Here is a 15,865-nt window from a genome sequence, read left to right as displayed (position 1 = left end):
AACTTCTGACTTTGCAGATGCCTTCAATGTTTAGGACTTTTTACCAAAAACAAGTGAGGACTTCTTACTCAGCTACCTGCTTGGGTGCTAGAACACTCGTGTTGGTTGTTTCTATCTGATTCAGGTACTTCCTAATGGTAAAAGAAAAAAATTTTATAACTCAGTACCTGATGAGGAAAATGTTTAAGGAAATACAACCCCCTATGATGAAACAAATCTGCATCTTCTTTCATCATGGTCTCTATATCCAGGCAGGTCCTTTCCGGTTGTTTCCTGCTGTCAGTGCTACCATGCTCATCTTAAAGAACTCTTTGCTGTTTGTGTCTGTAATTACTCAAAGTCCATTGCCTAATATACAGGTTTTCTTCCACGCAAGACATCACCTATATTACTATCACTCTTTCTATCTGTACTCCTAATTGCTTTTGTACAAACTCATATAACCAAAGAAACTTTTAAAGGTACAACCCTCCCATATAACTTCTTTTGAATGGAACTGTATTCTGCTCATGACTTCCGATCTTTCGGAAGAGAAAGAAGAGAAAAGAAGAGGAAAAGAAAGAAAAGAAAAGAGAAAACAAAAGCAAAGAGGGAAAAAGAAAGAAAAGAAAAACTATCAGTTCCGAATTGAGCATTTTAACTTTGATTACTGTAGCTCCTTTCCTTGTATCGATCGTGCGTGTCCCAATGGGCTATAAATGGTTTCCTTATCTTGCATTTATCACAATGTACTGTTAATGTGTTTAATTTTTTATCTCTACTATGAGTTTTAACAAGTCTAAGAGGGCAGGAAGCATCTATATTACCATTGTTGAATCACTTATACCTAGCTTGGTGTCTGGCTCCTATAAACGCTTCATTAATATTTATTGAATTGATGGATAGATGGATAGATGGATAAATGGTTGTTTCCTGCTGTAACCACCATATTTTTCTGACTAAAGTACTACCTGCCATTGAGCCCCCAGAGAACAGAGATGGTATCGCATTCATTTGTGTGTCCAGAGTACACATGTTTGAAGAATAACTGAATAACCTAAGGCAGAATTAACCAAGCCATGTGATTCGCTGCTTTGTTGTTCAATACCTTCTACAAGGTTTACGTAAGCTTGTATGTTATCTGAACCAAATCAGAGGATTTGGTAGACATTCTCTGAACGTGAATAGTCTGGCTTGTGAAATACTGAATGTCTAAACATTCCTAAGTTTCCAAGTTGTATATAGACTAAATAATTTGCAATCAGGAATTGTCCTTGTTAGGGAGATTAGTGCTGAGAGAATCCCAATTCATACCCTATTAAATCTGAGAAACAAATTACATGTCCATTGACCAGAGCCATGGTTTCCTTATGCCGTCATCTGAGATGAGTCATGAGCAAAAAGGTTATTAGTGTCAGAAATGTAATCACTGGCTTCCTGCACAGCTGAAAGCTAGAAATGAGATTTAGGAATAGAGATTTACCACCCAAATATTCCTTCCCTCACCTCACTCCCCTTAAATGCACCCAATCAAGCAAAATTCGGTACTTGCACAGACTATGAAAAGCAAGATTTCCTTGTTTCCACTTTCAAATATAATATAGTCACCTATAGTAAATAAAGCATGAGTCACAGCTGGGTAAAAATCCCATTGTTGGTCGCTCGATAAACATATATCAGCTATATACCTATAAAGACAAGCTGAAAGAATCTGAGGTGCAGGATAACAAATAAAAATTAGAGCTAATGTCTATTGAGCGTTTGCTCTTTGCTAAAATTGTGGCAACTACAGTTGACCCTTGAACTAAGTGTGGGGAAAAGTTTGTGTTTGTTTAGAGATCACAGTATGTGGACTCAAAGTAGGGTTTGAACTCTGATTCTACCCAAACTGTTTCAGCTTCCTGTCCTTGGGTGAATCATTTATCAATTCCACTGTTTTTGAGGCAGAGGCAGATTTCAGCTGTGTGGTGGGTCAGTGCCCCTAACCCCAGTGTTGTTCAAGGGTCAACTGTATATAGAATAGCTTATTGAATCTCCATGGTAACCCAGGAGGTAGATTCTATTATTATCACTATTTTATAGATAAGGAAACTGACATCCATAGAAGTTCAATAACTTTCCCAAGATTGCACATTATGTAAAAGATGGGGCCTGGATTCAATCCCAAACAGATGAAAAGATAAAAATCCAATCATTTAACAGCTGAGTTAAGAAACAGAGAAATAAGTGAACAGCTTTGAAGGTAATTTTTGAATTAGGTTCCTTTTGAATTAATGAAGTCTGGAATACATGTAAGACTTTCAACTCCATGAAATTCAAACAGAACAGGAGACTGTCCCATGTGGAAGGGATAGGTGGGAATATAACTGATCCCAATGAGGAAAGAAACAAGAGTACAGATTGATAATATTATCTGTCTCTCCCAAGGCCTATTCCAGAGAAGTTGTCCAATTTTTCAGACTTTCTGTCACGGGTCACTTTAAAACCCCAGTCCTGGGAGGCTCAGAAGCAGTAGACTTTTTAATACCACAAGAGCACCTTAAAAGAGATAGTTTACTTACTAGTCTTGTTACCTTTGGGGGTAACAAAAATCACTCAACAAAGGCAGGTCTTTTCCTTATGATCCATCTACTACCCTGAAGCCACCAGCTTATTATGATCTCCATGATTTCCATTAACACTGCTCTGCTCAGGAAACAAGAGACCTAATCATAATCTCTTCTCTGGTAGCCCCTGGCAGGCGAACTTGTGTTCCGACAGTCCTCATCTGCAGTGAGGGCAGTTCCTTTTGTAGCTGGATGTAGACAGCATCTGTTACCTGTTCCATTAAGCTCACCTAAGCGGTGGCACATAGTAATGTGCCTGCAATCATTCCTTTGGCCCTCAAATGCTCTGAGGAACCAACTTAGCCTTGATTTTCCCTGTAGGAATTGGGTACTGGGAACAGATTAGACGGTTGCAGCCATACTACTACATAGCTCTCTTCATAGCAGGACGCTCCCAGCAAGCAATCTTTGCATACAGCCCTGTCAAAACTCAGTCCCAGCTCCCAGGTGTCAACCCCCATCTGCACAGAAACTTCCCATCACAGTTGTAACGAGAGACTCAGCTTTGGGGGTCAAGGGTCAAAGGCAGGAGCTGAAGTGGGAACTTGGAGCCAGAAGGTCAAGGCCAGAAAGACCAGAGCCAGCACAGAGGATCTGGAATAAGTGGATCACTTTCTATGATGGTTCATTTCATGTGTCAACTTGACTGGACCGCAGGGTGCCCAGATATTTAGTCAAGCGTTATTCTGGGTGTTTCTGTGAAGGTGTTTTTGGATGAGATGAACATTTAAAACGGTAGACTGAGTAAAGCAGATTGCCTTCCCTAACGTGGATGGGCCTCGTCCAGCAATTGAAGGGCTAAATAGAGCAAAACTACGGACCCTGCCCTACTTAAGAGGGGGAAGTCACATAATTCTCCCACCTTCCGACTTAAACCGAAACATTGGCTCTTCCTAGGTCTCAAGCTTGCCAGCCTCAGGACTGGAACTATTCCATGGGCTCTCCTGGTCTTCATGCCTCTGGACTGGGATGGAGCTAAGCCATCAGTTTTCCTGAGTCTCCAGGCTGCTGACTCACCCTGCGGATCTGGGGACTTGCCCACTTCCATAATCATATGAGCCAATTCCTTAGAATAAATCTCTTTACATAGGTAGGTAGGTAGGTAGATAGACAAACAGACACGGATATATAGATATGGAGTATGGAATACACATAATATCCAATACCATAAGATATATATATATTCTATTGATTTTGTTTTTGCAGAAGAACCCTAACTAGTATACTTCCCTTGCAGTTTTGCCTCTCACACCCATGAGCCATGATTACACCTTTAGACCTTATGGCTTGACCTGAAATTCAGCACCTCATTCTGACCATAATTCCCTATCCCTTCAGCTCCTTGAGTCCTTTATGCCCACCACACCCTCTCTCTGACTCATTAAGACCTCCCATCCTTGACCAACGTCTTTTAATTAAGGCCTCTCTATACTCGCTTCCAGCCCTACCTGCCAAGGCTCAGGTCCATCACGCAGCATCTCTTGTACTATCCTCAACTTCCTTGCCTACAGTCAGCCACTTTGACCTGGCAAACCGCAGGTTTTGGATCCATCACACTGTCTGCGTACCTTTTCCACATGTAGAGCCAGGCTGCTCAGCACTGTTGGAGAAAATCAGAAAACCACACCTACTGCTGCTCCTAGGAATTTTGACTTTACTGAACACACTTTCTCTGGTTTCTCCTCCTCTATGCGTGGCCCCTCACTCTCATTCTCTGATGGGAATGCTTCTCTCACCTGTCTTGCAAGTCCATCCTCCAGCCTATTCTCTGTATATACTTTTTCTGGACAATCTCATCTACCCCCTTTAACCTCTACCTGTCTCCTCATTACTTACCCATAGGTCATTTTCTTTTTTCCCACCTTTGTCCCTTTATACACCCTACTCCCTCTACCTGGACCACCCTAACCTCTCCTATGTCTGCAAAAAAATACACACATAAACACCTGGAGAATGTCTACTCTTTCTTCAATACTTAGCTCACATTTTTTAAATGACTCAGGTCAGGCATTACCTCCTGCAGGAAACCATCCTGACTCCCTCTTCGGTGTCCTGCCTACGGTCACTTATTAGCTAACATCTATTACTGTAGCTCTCTCAGCATCCCTTCCCTTCATAATATCTTCACCTCACCCCTCTTTCCTTTGGGAATGGCTCCTCTCCCACTACCCATTCTGTGTGAGTCTACAGTATCTGTAATCATGGTTTGCTGTCCTCCAGCCACATTACCTAGATCCAAAATTTAAATAATAATCCATGGCCCTCGTTGTTGGTCCAAGGAGTGGAGATGTGGCGCAAGCTTAGCCAATAAGAATCTTTGCCTTGCACACCACTGTAAAGCAATTATACTCCAATAAAGATGATAAAAAAACAAAACAAAAAAACACTTTGCCTTGGATTGTTCTAAATGGGGCTAGCAGGAAAGGTTTCTATGTCTGGGGTCATGGAATTAGAAGGATGTGGCACAGGGGTTATTTATAATCACATTCTCCAAGGACCTACTGTACAGCACAGGGAACTCGGCTCAATATTCTGTAACAACCTAACTGGGAAAAGAATTTGAAAAAGAATAGATATATGTATATGCATAACTGAATCACTTTGTTGTACACCTGAAACTAACACAACATTGTTAATCAACTATACTCCAATATAAAATAAAAAGTTAAAAAAAGATCACATTCTCCACTAAATTCTAACTACGGAATCCTAGTATATTCTCAGAATGCACTGAGCTTCCCTCTATCAAAGACCACTGTCTCACTGCCTGGAGTTACCCATTTAGCGGATGCTCAACAAATGTTTGTTGAATGACTCTCTCATGTTTGGGTGTGCCTCATCTCTAAAGGGATACTGCAAATTGAGTACAGACAACTGCCGTCTCTGGCCACACTTGATGTTATGACGCATCTTGCTACAATTTGACAGCAGGGATGTGTTCACTTCGTTTATTTGAAATTTTGGAGGAAACAACCATCCTTCACACACATCTTGAGGGGAGAATGTATGAGTCTGTCCACATCTTGAACCTAGAAACTGAAAATTAAGCTATACTTGGCCAGAGCTCAAATCTTTCCTTTAATGTGAAAAACCTTTTTTGCACGTGACCCCTTAGAGTTAAAATGGTGGAAGCCATTGAGGAAAGCAAAAGAAGGATTTGTTTGTTTGTTTGTTTATAAAGAACAGAAAAGAAAGGATACAATTTAGTTACGCTGGAAAATAACTTATGTGAAATGAAAAAAATGCAGGCTCCAAGCATTGTTTAGCCACTGAGTTGCCAAGAACATAGCAACCCTATTGTGCAGCCTCTCCTCTTCCACAGCCAGATCTATAAATTAGAAATAATATTATGTGTCCTGGCTAGTCTCACTAGAGCTTAATGAGGTTATTTCTAGGAAACCCTTTGACTTCAAAAAGTCATATGAAAATTTATGATAAAAGGTTTCAACTTGATTAAGAAGCCCTTGAGGCCTTCCTTGTGAGTCAAGCATATTTCCCACTGACTTCCTATGTGTCTCTATTATCAGTATTAAATATTTATTTTAGGTCTATTCTCCCAGCTCTCAGCCCAAGGTGATTTTTAATGCCTATTTAGTTTTTATGATGATTTTTAAAATGTGCATTAATAATAGAAGGATCTAATGTTAAATTGAAGGTTATTAAAATAGGCCTCCTTTCAAGGCAACTGGATGTTGAAAAGATCTTTTTTCTTTTACCACATCTTTCCTTAATTGCATGAGAATAAGGTTACACTTGGTTATAATTTAGACTTTCTATAGCACATTTGTATAGGCAAAGACTTGAAGTTGTAGCATAGTAGAGATTGCCATGATTTACTACTGCCTCCTCCACAACCACTTGGATGTCTAATATACATCAAAAATTTCACATATCCCCCAAATACTACTACTATTCACCCCTCCCCACCCGGCTCTTCCTGCAGGCTTCCCCAACTCAGTAAGTGGCAACTCCATTTTTTTAATTGCTTGGGTCAAAATCTTGAGGTCATCCTTGGCTTCCTTCTTCTTCTCATACTTCACATTCAATCTGCCAACAAATTTTGTCAGCACGACTCTCAAAATATATCCCCCAATACACCCCTACCCTGGCCCTCCTGGCTCCCATCCTTCACCTGAATCACTACAGCAGCCTCCTAACTGGTTTCTCTTCCCCCACCTTTGCCCCTTCAGTCTCCGTCCAGCAGAGCAGCCAGAGTGACCCCATTAAACAAGTTAGAGGATGTTTTCCTCTACTTAACTACAGCCCTCCTCCCACCACGGCTGCCCAACTACGCAGAGCAAAAGCTCAATGCAGACAATGAGCACGAGGACCTTCTGGAACTTTCTAGTCCTCCAACCACCAGACCTGCTCCTTCTTCAGGACTTTGTCCTTCGAATGCTACCTGCATGCTCCTCCCCCAGATACCTGCCTGGCACCTTCCCGCACCGTCTTCCGGTCTTACCCCAACATTACTTTCTGAGTGTGGCCTTCCATGATAACTTTACTAAAATTGCAACTCCCCACACCCAATCCATCCTTTCCCCCTTCCTGCCTTACTCTCCTACCCTCTTCAACACTATACACAATCCCTTGCTATAATTACGTAATCTAAGATAATGTTGTTCATCATCTGATTCCCTCTCTAGAATGTAAAACTCAGCGGGTTGGAGGGGGCAGATATTTTTATCCCTTTTATTCTCACTACTCTATCTTCAGGGTCAGACACAGAGTAAGGGGGGGCTCAATAAATATCAGTTGTCTAAAAAATATGAAAAAACTTTTAGCTATCTTTACTATAACACCAGGGATGATTCTTCTGCTTTTAAACTCTCATCTTGCCAGGCATAGTATTCTTTTTCTAGTGGACATTTCAGACCATGAGCATAGAAGAGCAGCTGTGGCCAAGGGTAGCTGGGTGGGAAGACAGGGGGCACTTGGGCTTATATGCAGTCCTTCTCAATGGCTCTGAATCGCTGTTAGGTAGAACAAACCACGGCAGCTTTATGAAAGAATATGAGCACCCAAGGAGAGCCATACATGCCAGCGAGACCTTCCCAGAGAATATCGGTTCCAGGAGCAATGAAATTTCCCCACTGATTTTTTTTTAAAAAAAAAAAAAACGGTAACATCTGAGATTTTTAGGACATTTATTTTTTATTAAGGAATTTTTTTCTTTTTTTTTTTTTTTTTTTTGCGGTACGCGGGCCTCTCACTGTTGTGGCCTCTCCCGTTGCGGAGCACAGGTTCCGGACGCGCAGGCTCAGCGGCCATGGCTCACGGGCCCAGCCGCCCCGCGGCATGTGGGATCTTCCCGGACCGGGGCACGAACCCGTGTCCCCTGTATCGGCAGGCGGACTCTCCACCACTGCGCCACCAGGGAAGCCCTAAAGATTTTTTTTTTTAATGTGAACCATTTTTTTTTTTTTTGCGGTACGCGGGCCTCTCACTGCTGTGGCCTCTCCCGCTGCGGAGCACAGGCTCCGGACGCGCAGGCTCAGCGGCCATGGCCCACGGGCCCAGCCGCTCCGTGGCATGCGGGATCCTCCCAGCCCGGGGCACGAACCCGTGTCCCCTGCATCGGCAGGCGGACCCCCAACCACTGCGACACCAGGGAAGCCCAATGTGAACCATTTTTAAAGTCTTTATTGCATTTGTTACAATAGTGCTTCAGTTTTCTGTTTTGGTTTTTTGCCCGCGAGGCATATGGGATCTTAGCTCCTCGACCAGGGGTGGAACCCACACCCCCTGCATTGGAACGCGAAGTCTTAACCACTGGACTGCCAGGGAAGTCTCCCCATTGATTATTGACTAAAATAAAACTACCCCTAACCCACAAAGGATGAACCTGAAAAGTCTTCAGGTGTCATAAAGGTAATGCAAATCAAAAGGACCCTGGCGGCACAATGAAAATGTTGTCCTTCCCTCAGGCAGCTGCTATCAGCTGACTTTTGCCATGCCAGATTACCGGATCTTCTGATTTTCAAGAAAAGCCAGACTTCAGATTTCATGAGAAATCCCTCAAGTGTAAAAAGCTGGCCCTTACAGGGGAGGGAGGACCAAGAGGGAGGGGATATATGTATACGTATAGCTGATTCACTTCACTGCACAATATTGTACTGTGTTACCAGAAACTAACACAACATTGTAAAGCAATTATACTCAAATAAGAAATAAAAGAAAGCTGGCCCCCTAACTCAAAAGAAAAACAACTACCACCATAAGCTGTGAGCCAAACAAAACAGCTTCTAACCACACTCAGCTGGGTTTCAGCCTCTGCCTTACAGGCTGGTAAAAACTAAACCCAACTCTGAAAAGAGCAAATTAGAAAAAACTTCTGCCTCCGTTAATCTTCTGTTAAATTCCTTCCCCATAGAAAACAGTCCTTGTGGTCTTCATGCGCAGGTCAGAAAACTCGGCACTAATGTACTTGACACTCTCATCTTAAAACTCAACACCTATATGAACATGTTTCTTCCATCTCTTGACTTGCTGGGCAGAGCAAGTGGGGAAGCCAGCCTCCCCCACCCCGACCCCCGGCCGTGAGGTTCGCTATCCACTGGCAGGATCCTTGGCGTTGTAATGGGAGGAGTGGAGAACACCAAGAGTGGCAGAGAAATTCTCAGCAACAGCAAGGGAGGAAAAGAGAATTCCGTGGCTGCCAGAGAAGGGAGTGAGGTGGCCTATTTGTGTGTAAGGAACACAGTCTGAGCTAAGAAGTGAGGGGTTAATTGTTACCAAAATCACTCAGTAGACTGAGCCCCTCAAAAGCTGGGGCTCTATCTAATCCACCTTTGTATTCGTAGAATCGACCTACTGTGTGCCTGACTCCGCTGGTTTTTGGATGAAAGCAGAGCAATCAATTTTTCTATCATATGACAGAGAAAGGGAAAGGTTCCCAGTCCAGTCATAAACTAGTGGCCTCAAAACATCCCCAGGATGGGGCTTCCCTGGTGGCGCAGTGGTTGAAAGTCTGCCTACCGATGCAAGGAACACGGGTTCGTGTCCCGAAACGGAAAGATCCCACATGCCGCAGAGCGGCTGGGCCCGTGAGCCATGGCCACTGAGCCTGCGCGTCCGGAGGCTGTGCTCCGCAAAACGGAGAGGCCACAACAGTGAGAGGCCCGCGTACCACAAAAAAAAAAAAAAAACATCCCCAGCAAACTGTGATGTGAAATTTAACACTTTAGGGGAACAGCCTAATTTGCAATGTCAGAATCACAGATTTTATTGTTCTTCTTTAAATTATCATTAATAGAAGGAAGAGGAAACAATGACAATTTTAAAACTAGTGCCCATATTTTATCAATTTTAAGCAGCAGAAAAAAAATTCACTCCCAACCAGGAGCAGGTAAAACAACTGAAAACCCAGAGAGATGTGGATAAAACTGTCTTACAGCCTTGTTTCCTCCAGACACATATTTTTTAAATGCAATGATTTTAGCAAGGGTCAGAGAACTGTTATTTGTTAGATGAAGAATATGTAATTAAACCCACTGTTCTGAAAGAAAAGCTTTGTATTTTTTTTTTTAATCTTCTATGACTGGGCTGGTAATTCCTTCCTGTCTCACACCTACTCAAAACCCAGAGGATTTGTCCTTGGTGCCTGCCATGAATATGAGTACAGTTCTCTAGTGTATAGTTCAACCACAGTAGCAACTACTGATTTCTGTTTAAGTCGGAATACACATAATTTTCTCTAGTCTGGGAATTATTAAAATGTATTAACAGACTAGGGTTTCGTGTTTCAAGTGTGGCAACGGTTGGGGGTGGGTGGTTTTCCTTTGTATTTTTAAATTTTCCTTTTTTCCTTTTCCCCCCAAGAACTGAGCCAAGCCCTTTCTGAGCAGGAAAGCTCCACTGACTTGTTCTGACAAATTCTCATTCAATTTCACACTGGGTCACACACAGTCAGAAGAAAGACATACCCGTGGCTGAGGGGAGAGCGAGAGGGTTGAGGCTGATTGCACTGAAAGCTCCCTCTCTCTTTGCTTTTCCAGGGACTTGGAGGAAGCCCACTTTCTCTTCTTTCATGATGGAGATAACTTCTCGGTACAAAATCTTAATTTAACAATCTCAAAAGATTTTTTTTTCACACATTTTTCTTCCAGTAGCAATAGTAATAACACAAAGCGTCCGTTACCTTCTTGTTTATAGAAACACTCTCCGACTGCAAAGAGACCACATTTTAATGGAAAAGGTCAAAAGTAGGCAAGTGAGAAGACCTCGGTGTGGTTTGGCTTTGCTGCAGTTCTGGGGAAGTCACAGACCTTCTCTGGGCTCAGGTTTTCTGTCTGCAGTAAGGGGATTAAGCATCAGTGGTTTCCAAATTGTGCACCATGAAAGTCTGGGGTGTAGAGATTGGAGAATACATGCGTCTCTAGGACCCCATTCCCACCACCACACTTGAGCCACAAGTCAGTTCTTATCTGTTTATATATTGGATTTCCACATCAGATTTTCCTTAGAGAAAGGGTTTCACAGCTTTGTAAGTTTGAAAAAAAAAATCTGTCTTTCCCAGTTCTCACTTTCCATGACTCTGTGACTTTTCTCGCTGACAATACAGCCTCGATTTCCTGCAATGCATGTGTTCACGAAAGCAGACCACTGTACAAAACGGGAAACTGGTTCATGCATGATGCTTTTCGCCAGTATAAGCACCTCTACCATCAAAAACATGAACTTACTAAGCATTCATTCATGCACGATGCCACACAGGTTACTGATTAGCACAAGCAAAGTTGACAAGTTCCATTTTCAATTTGAGAGACTAAGTGATTTTACTGAGTTTGAAAACGGGAAATCTTGATAATTCTTTCAATGTGGTACAGCTATGAAGTAGCAGAGGCAGACATGAAAATGGACAACGAATTTGATAACGCTACTGTAACACAAACAAGTCAATAAGCAATTAAACGATCTCATCTAAAACCACTGTCTCCAGAGGAATATTTAAGCCTTCCCTGTAGAACCAAACAGGAAAGTATCATGGCTTTACGAAAATAAGTAACCAGATTTCAGCATTTATTCCGGGTGGAAATAAATTTCAGCATTTATTCCTCCCAGGAAAAAGTATCTAAATACTTACCACCCATTATTACAGGCATAGGAAAGAACACTGATCCCCGAGAACATAGAATATGAATTCCAAAGAGCAAGCAGCAGCTGAGCTAGAAAGGGAAACAGAGCTCAGAGTGGGAAACTAGAGAACTACAGCGTTGCATATCCACAGACAGAATTTGCAATTCACCTTGAAAGAGAGCAAAGGTGGAAGTTAATTGATGGAAACCCAGTATTCAAAATGCACTTTGAGAAATACCTGAGCAAAGACTAAGACTTAGCAACAAAGATCCTAAAGCAAGAAGAGAATCTCTTAGACCAACCACAAAGAATAAAAAGGACCATATTAACTTAGACATACCTGTTGGTATTATCACTAGGTCCTCTTTGAGAAGGAACCAGAGATCAAGATTAGAATTAGCACAAATCTTTTTTATACCATTATTCATCTACCTTGGTCAATAAACATTGTTGCCAAGGCTAGAATGCAGTTTTTTAAAAATCAAGAAGCTATAAAGGATGAATATTAATTTATCCTTTTTCCTCTCATCTATTTTCCCCTTAATTTTTCTATTTTGTGAGCTGGTTTGGCTAACAAATTCACAATTCAATTCTCCTCTGAGTTTTCAGATTCAGCACTATTTTTGATCTGTTGATATTTCCCAAAACAAAAAGCCCAAATGCCTCAAAACTAGAATAGAATGGGAAAAGATGCCTCCTGCCAAAAAGAAATAGTGCAGGTACTCGAGTTCAAATAATTTTGAATGCTTTAATTCAGTGCTTTAGAGTTCTGATAATCTTATATACAACCACAGTAATACAATGGATTTCTTCTCAAATGTCTCAGAAATTCCTAAGAAGTGGTACTCTAGCTATGTAAAACCTATCATCCTCATGGGAGTTAAAAAAAAAAAAAAGAATGTGCACCAAGTAACATTAAGTACCATAGTACAATTATCCTACCAGGAGAGTATGTGGCAAAAGAAAAGTTATCTAAAAAGAAGGTAGTACCTGGGCACCAGTCTAGCTACAGATGACAGTTCTGCGGCTCCTGGAACCAATTAGAGAACATCCTATGGGGTCCACTTAAATCTAAAGTCACTTTGGATAGTCCTTAGTACTGTTTGCCAAATATTTCCAGTTCACCCTATTGCCCAGACACAAGATAAATTGCCTGTTCTGGCTCCCTTATTGTGTGTGAAGCCATGTGACTAGTTATGGTCAATAACTTGTGAACAGAGGAAAATAAGTCACTTCCAAGAAAGAGCATTTCACTGGTGATTCAAGACCTTTAAGACCTCTCTTGTTCCTCTGACACAGTGGTCAGAAGCATCAGTGATGGAGACTGCTTCATCTATCTAGGTTCCAGAGTGACAAGGATGAACAAGCCCTCCACCCCAGGTGTGGAGACACAATGAACATACAGCACAAGAGAGAAGGAAACCTTTGTTGTTTTAGGCTGCTGAGATCTGGGGATTGTTTGTTGCTGCAGCATTACTTCACCTATCCCAACTTAGATCCCCTCAGTTCAGGAGGAGTATGCATGAGAATGGACTACAACAAGAGACTCCAAGAACCAACCCAATCATCACTGGAAATCCTCCAAATCAAGGATTATGCCAGATCTCTCAGAGGGTTTTGGGCTGACTACCCTCATTCTTCAACCCCACATCCCTAAGTAGTACTCTTTTTTCCTGTTTTTTTTTTCTTTATTGAAGTATAGTTGATGTACAATAGTATATAAGTTACAAGTGTACAGTACAGTGATTCACACTTTTTAAAAGTTATACTGTAACCAGGCAGGACCCTATGGGGCCTTCCTGGAACAGACCTCCTCCCCCATATCCTCTGCTATAGCTCCTCTCTGAAGTACCCAGGTAACAGTATCCCATGCATATTTTCTGAGTTTTTCAGTGCTACGAGCCACCACCAAATGGAAGAAATTAACTACTTGATGATCATGAGCACGCAGTCCCTGGAACCTTCCGGTGCCTAAGGATTGATAGCGTTAACCGCCCTATTATTTCAACATCAACCAATCAGAGAATTGTGCACGAGCTGATCACATACCCTGGGGCGACGCTCCCTCACCTGGCCTTTAAAAATGCTTTGCTTAGACCCTTCGGGGAGTTTGGGGTTAGTGGTGGGCACGACCTACCCATTCTCCTTGCATGGCCCTGCAATAAATCTCTCTTTGCTCCAAACCCCAACGTTTTAGTTTGTTTGGCCTCACTGTGCATCGGGCACATGAACTTGTGTTCAGTAACGATACTCCATTTATAGGGACTTCCCCGGTGGTACAGTGGGTAAGACTCTGTGCTCCCAGTGCAGGGGGCCCAGGTTTGACCCCCGGTCGGGGAACTAGATCCCGCATGCCTGCCACAACTAAGAAGTCTGCATGCCGCAACTAAGACCCGGCGTGGCCAAAATAAATAAATAATAAATAAATATTTTTTTAAAAAACCAATACTCCATTTATAGTTATTATAAAATATTGGCTATATTCCCCATGTTGTACAATACATCCTTGTAGCTTATTTTATACCTAATAGTTTGTACCTCTTAATGCCCTATCCCTATATTGCCCCTTCCCCTTCCCTCTTCCCACGGGTAACCACTAGCTTGTTCTGTATATCTGTGAGTCTCCTAAGCAGTACTCTTAAGCCCAAGGGACATTCAGGGGTCTCTAGGCTTTAAACTCATTGTCCCATTAATTAAGCTGCTTCCTTGGAATGTTTTACTCCCTGTCTTCTTTCCCCAGAATGTTCCAGCCAATAGATTCAACTACCAGAATAAAACAACAAATCCCGCAAAGCGCCTTGAGAAACTTCACAGTAAAATTTCTTTGTAGCTTCCACAGGGTAGAGAGTTTGACAAGTACTCAAAATTGATACACATGAGAACATCTTAGCGTAGGATATTTTTCCTCACAAAACATTTATTTCAGGCTGTTCACAGCAGAATATTCAATAATGATTTTGAAAAAATATTTCTTAAAGCTGGTGCTCTTATTTTGATGAGGAGAGGAACTCGTTTCATTTTCTGTTTGGAGTCCCTGTCCATTTATCATAGCACTGGGTTGTCAGGATAACGACCTCAAACAGCAAGTCTCCTTGACATTTCACCTCAACCCTGGAGGATTTGGGATTTTTACCCACTTTTCCCCCAGATCTATGATTTCAAGTTATTTCAAAGAACTTTGAGTGTCTATTTTAGGAAAAGGGAAAAAAAAAAAAAACTCTTCTGGCAAACTAGAAGCCATCCAAGTAGAAACAGTTTGACAGAGGCTGCCATTAACAGAAAGCCACAGGAAAAGCAAAGTAAAATGAGAAATGCTGAAACAGTTTTCTTTTCCCTTTTTTTTTAAGCTGACAGAGTGAATGGAAACAACTTAAGAAAGATAGTCAAGTAAATCTCTAACCTCCCGCAACCGTGAGCTTCAAAAACTGTTCTTTAAATACAGCCACTGGAATAGGGTTTTATATTTAGCTTTTGCACCCCTCCGGTCTCCTCCTATGGTACTAATATGTTTTTTAAATGCCTAAAACCTTTCTTAGTACCTAAGAATTCCCCTAGATCTCATGAATTAATGCAAATGGTAATCACCAGTGCAAATGAGTAATTGGTAGCACAAGCACCCATCTGTGCGTGCAATTAACTGCCTTGAGCAAGTAATTGCCTGTTTTTACAAGAGCCTACTTAGAAATCTCAACTTAAGCATATATTTTTTTGAGTAATTCTGCCAATAACACAGCAAAACTTTTACTTGCGACAAATACTTTTAAACAAGCAGCCAAACAAGCAATAATTTTAGTCTTATAAAGGTCATACCTAGGAAGCCACCCTCCACAGTAATTGATTCCGCGAGTTTCACAATTCCAGATGCACGGGCTCAGGGCATTTCCCAAGAGAGCAGGCCATTTGTTCAGGAGAGCCCAGTCATGATGAGTGCTTTCCACCCAAGCATCTTGAGATTTCTGAAACTTTTGGTAATTTTCTAATTAATTCATTCAACAAATATTTGCTGAACACGTATCATATACAAAGCCTTCTGTTCTAAGCGTCTTATGTCCATGCATATTAAGAATGAGAACGTGGTATATTTTTCTCTTAAGGAACTTATAACCGTTCAGGAAGTAGAAAGCTTGAAGCTAATTATCTAAAACACAGGAGGCTTTGTAAGTCAAGGGCTGTGAAGGTGTACCTGTTACCTTACCAAGCCA

At 41.8% G+C, this 15,865-nt stretch overlaps 1 long non-coding RNA gene across 1 annotated transcript in view; it reads right to left on the bottom strand.

Annotated features, from left to right (window-relative positions):
* The window catches only part of LOC109552938 (uncharacterized), a 195,844-nt gene extending 180,246 nt beyond the window's left edge, over nucleotides 1-15,598 (bottom strand). Inside the window, exon 1 of the long non-coding RNA XR_002179859.3 lies at nucleotides 15,474-15,598. This is a non-coding gene — a long non-coding RNA (uncharacterized lncRNA). The remainder of the gene's footprint in view (nucleotides 1-15,473) is intronic.
* Nucleotides 15,599-15,865: the final 267 nt, after the last annotated feature.

This window comes from Tursiops truncatus, chromosome 11 (genome assembly GCF_011762595.2).
Source record: "Tursiops truncatus isolate mTurTru1 chromosome 11, mTurTru1.mat.Y, whole genome shotgun sequence".
In the NCBI taxonomy this organism is placed as follows: Eukaryota; Metazoa; Chordata; class Mammalia; order Artiodactyla; family Delphinidae; genus Tursiops; species Tursiops truncatus.
This window is presented reverse-complemented; position numbering and strand designations above follow the sequence as displayed.